Source organism: Leguminivora glycinivorella, chromosome Z (assembly GCF_023078275.1).
Source record: "Leguminivora glycinivorella isolate SPB_JAAS2020 chromosome Z, LegGlyc_1.1, whole genome shotgun sequence".
Taxonomy (NCBI): domain Eukaryota; kingdom Metazoa; phylum Arthropoda; class Insecta; order Lepidoptera; family Tortricidae; genus Leguminivora; species Leguminivora glycinivorella.
The window spans coordinates 51,024,740-51,029,850 of NC_062998.1; positions in this window are offsets into that span (position 1 = coordinate 51,024,740).

Consider the following 5,111-nt stretch of genomic DNA (forward strand, 5'->3'; position numbering starts at 1 on the left):
TACAGCGGGGCAAATCCCGACTGGGAGGCAATTGTAACTGATCCATTTTTTCAATGATGATACTATTAAGTTGAGTTCCACATGTATCCACTGAACACGCGTGCCTTATATTTATAACCAGGACACTCTAATTAATAATGCAAACATTGTAAAACATGGAAAAGAATGGATAAGTTGCATTTGTCCCCCAGTCAAAATTGTCCTGATGTACCTTATACAAAAACCGTGATTACCTTTTTGATTTCAGTCGAGCTCCCGATATTTCGACGCAGTTGCACGCAACATGATCACGGAAAACAAACGTTCTATAATATGTCTAAATAAAATAGCCGTGAATCATTAAAAACTCTTATTGCACATGCCAATGCCAATATTGATACCCGAGCGAGCGAAAAATTCCAATATCGAACCGCGAAAGTAGCGAAAGGTTCAGAATATGATATTTTGAGCGTTGTGCGAGAAAAACGTCAAAATAATGTAAAATTTATAGTTTTGAAGTCAGAATTGAACAAACGTAGTGACACTGTGAGTGTAGTGTGTTTGGACAGACCATCGAGTGTGAATGCGACCAGTGGTAACGCTGAAAGTGAACGCAGCCGACGCGCGCGAAGGAGGATAGATCGCGCGCTGTCTATGCAACTTTAACATCCACCCGCCTTCGTCAGTTTTCCGTGATCATGATGCATGCAACTGCGTCGAAATATTGGGAGCTCGACAAAAATCAAAAAGGTAATCACGGTCTATATCCCGGTCAATATAAGTCTAATGAAAATAACCTTGAATCATTAAAAACTCAAGTAGAAATAGTCCTATAATATGTTATATATTTGTAAACTACTCGGAAAGCTCTTTAATTTGATACCACATACGGTATGATTAAGCGCTCGGTTGCGATTTCACTATTTTTCACATGAAAGCCGTCTTAAGGCACGTAGATCAAACAAACTTTGCCACCGAGTGAAACACGACATTTTTCACCACACCAACATGAATGTAAATCAGTTTTTTTCCAAAAATTTCATTTTTGGCAGAAGCTTTTATCATTATCACCGACTGCACCTTTCTTTCAATTTCAACAGTCATCTACTGCTCTCCGAGACGTTTCTAAAAACCCCTCACTCGATTGGGATACGACGTTTCATAACAGAGTTCCTATGACCACCTGTCTGCTCCACCATCAGATCAGCTCCATGATACCATAATATTGCAATGTCACGTGATTTACATATGTGTGCAAACTTTCAGCTCAATCGGAAATGGGGAAGTGGGTCAAATTTGGTTTCAGACACACTAACAAGGCAAGGTGAATAAAAGTATAATAATATATAATAAAACCTAACCACAAAATTAAAATTGACCGATTTTCATGAAACATAGAACACTAAAACGGAGAACACTCCCGACTAACTCAGCTTTCAAACAAAAAAAAACTAAATCTAAATCGGTTCATCCGTTCGGGAGCTACGATGCCACATCAGGCAGACACACACACAGACAGACAGACAGACAGACAGACAGACAGACGTCAAACGTATAGCACCTCGTCGTTTTTGCGATGGGGGTTAAAAAAGGTAAAAAACTCGTATGTGTTATGCCAGTCTGTGCCGTCCAAAGAATTGACAGTCAGCAAGCCTCTATAATCAATGGGATTAATAAAATGCATTTATACTTGTAAATTCCAGTTACTGTGGAAATTCAATAGGATTTTATAGGATCTACGGATGTATTAATTAACAAAGTACTTATTTGATATTTACCTGTATAATTTTGAGTCCCATCTGTCCACTTCTGTGAATATATGGCGTATAGCTTCATTAAATTCGATACGTTTGTTATCAGTATATCGGTATCACGGCGTCTGGCGCAAGTTACCTACTCCTGGCGATTTGACAATTCTGCCCTATGATTCTGTCCAATTGATATCCATACTAACCTCCTGTCACTGCAATGTCACAGTTTCGTTTTCTTTCAACCCTTTATTTGCCAAGAGTAGCACTGAAGCTTTAGTAGTTTCATGTGTTCTGCCTACCCCTTTATGGGATACAGGCGTGATTGTATGTATTGTATGTATGTATCCATACTAATATTAAAAATGGGAAAGTGTGTGTGTCTGTTTATTTGCCCGTCTTTCACGGCAAAACGGAGCGACGGACGTGATTTGTTAAGTGGAGATAGTTGAGGGGATGGAGAGTGACATGGGCTACTTTTTGTCTCTTTCTAACGTGAGCGAAGCCGCGGGCAAAAGCTAGTTTTTTTATAAATGGGTTTACTCATGGCAGACTCTTGGCCACAGACTAGCCAAATGCAAAGACGTGGACTGCGAAGGAGTGAGCTCGCGCAGAAGATGCCTGTTCACTCTTGATTTGAAGGTTGCCGGGTTATATGAGGTGTCTGTCTGTCTGTGTGTGTGTCTGTCTGTGGCATCGTAGCTCCCGAACGGATGAACCGATTTCGATTTAGTTTATTTTGTTTGAAAGCTGAGTTAGTCGGGAGTGTTCTTAGCCATGTTTCATAAAAATCGGTCCACTATGTCGCGGTCGGGGGTTTTTTCAAAATTTTAATTTTGTGGTTAGGTTATTATAAATATAGTGATTCAAGAAAAATATTTATACGTTATCTACTCGTCTAAAGCTGGGGTCGCTAGTCTAGAATAATTATATGTTAGTTTTTAACCTAAAATCGCTGTAAGTTTACAACTTATTTAATCTTCTTTATATTAATTTAGGGGAAACTATCAATATGAAAGCTTAACTTAATAGAGCAGAGATAATGAGAGATTAAATAATATATTATATTTTCTACTCCCGTACTCTTATTCGCACAGTGCCGTGCATAGATCTTTAAAACCCTACATAAAAGGTCACTCCACTCTTTGAGTTGCAGGCGTCCACAGGCGACGGTGACCGCCTTCCATCAGGCGGACCGTAAGCTTGTGTGCCACCGACGTAGTATAATAACCTAACCACAAAATTAAAATTTTGAAAAAACCTCCGACCGCGACCTAGTGGACCGATTTTCATGAAACATGGCTAAGAACACTCCCGACTAACTCAGCTTTCAAACAAAAAAAAAAACGAAATCAAAATCGGTTCAGCCGTTCGAGAGCTACGATGCCACAGACAGACACACACACAGACAGACAGACGGACAAACAGACAGACAGACAGACAGACATGCACACAGACAGACACGTCAAACTTCGTTTTTGCGTCGTCCAAAGCCAGCCCCCGCCGGCTCCCCACTCACCCACACAGCTTTTATAGCCTTAAAAGCATTGTTAGGCTTTGTAACCATGGCAACGCATTGTTATATCGTTACTGCGTGGGTGCGCGGGGAGCCGGCGGGGGCTGGCTTTGGGGAGCTGGCGGGGGTGCTGGTAGTGCAACACAGAGGGGAGGCCTTTGCGTCAAAATCCAGGAAATATCAGTATTATCAATTGTAGTAGTAGAATTAATTGTAATAATTACCAATTGTAATTTCAATTCAATTTTAAATCTTTCGTAAATAACAAAAAATAAAACCGCCTTCAAAAAAAAAGCGTGTTACAAAACACGGAGAAACTAAAAAGCCAAAAATAATAAACCTTCGAATTCAGATTTCTTATCGGATTGCAATAATCTAAACATCCAAATTATAAACAAATCAATTCCGTACTGGGCGGGAAGAAGTTGATAACTCTAAAATGACAACTTTACAGGGCGGCAATTTTAAACTTTGTGATTTTTTCCTAAATCCATTTTTAATTAGATTTTAGGTTTGAAACTAGATTTAAGGATAAAATTATACAATCTATCAGATAATTGTATGTAAATGGGTTAATTTATTACAGATTATGAGATATAGGACTTATCAACATGTGTACCATGGACTTGTTATGTTCTTCCCCATACAAAAACGAAAAAAACGTTAAAAATTAAATTTAACTTTATCGCAAAAATCCATTTTTCTGGCGATCATGAAGACAAAAATTGATTTAAAAATAGTTTTTAGCAAGTTTTCATATTATATGAAGACATATTAAAAACTCGTAGTCATCTTCAAGATATTAGACATATCAACAAATGTACCAACAACTTATCTATATATGAACGGATTTTCATTAGACAAATGATGAAAAAAAATCAAGTTTTGACCCAATTTTATTTACTTTTTCTATATTCTATCTATAAAAATAAAAATCTAATGATGTTCGTTAGTCTAGCTAGAACTCGAGAACGGCTGAATCGATTTGGCTAGGTAGTTGTGGTCTTAAAATATTCGTAGAAGTCCAGGGAAAGTTCATATGGAAAGAAAATAACTATGGAAAAATTTCGAGGAATATTGAAACAAATACAATAATTTTATTATACTTCCATACTAAGGGCCACTTGCACCATTTTATACGGAAATTGACAGATGACAGCTCACTAACCCCGAGTTAAATGTTTAGTGCAAGTGGGTTTTACTGTTACAGAACAAAAGTCGATAAGGCGATAGTTTGATACAAATTATAAGAAAAATAGCCCTTAATACCTGAAATACGGTAGTGACAAGTGACAGTTAAGATTTGCTACTTTAACCTATAAAGGGTCGCATACACGGTACGATTCATCTTTGCTATCCCCCCGTTACAAATTAAGGTGCGACCACAGCGCTGCTTAAAAAACGGTGACGGTACGGAATCGCAGTGACGCATCGTATCCGTACCGTTTTTACCGCATGGTCCACAGACCGCTGATTATAATACGCAGACGGTAGGTACGGAAACGCAGTGACTTTCGTATGGGACACGGTGTGGGGAGCATGCAGTAAAAATGGTACGGATACGATGCGTCACTGTGATTTCGTATACCGTCGCCGTTTTTTAAGTCACGGTGTGGTTGCACCTTTAATCGAAACGACCTACTTGGTACCTACTTGAAATTCTCTAGAAGCCTCTGATTTAGGAGCAATTTTTAACATACTCTGTTTTAGTTCTTTTTCTTTTTATCTTTGGATATAATCGTAGCCGAATGAAAGAATATAACGCAACATACAGTAGAAAAAAAGTTCGTAAATTATAAATCCATTTTTAAAATTGAGTACTTAACTTAAAGTGACTTCATTATTCCGTTTCGTAGGAGTAAATGATC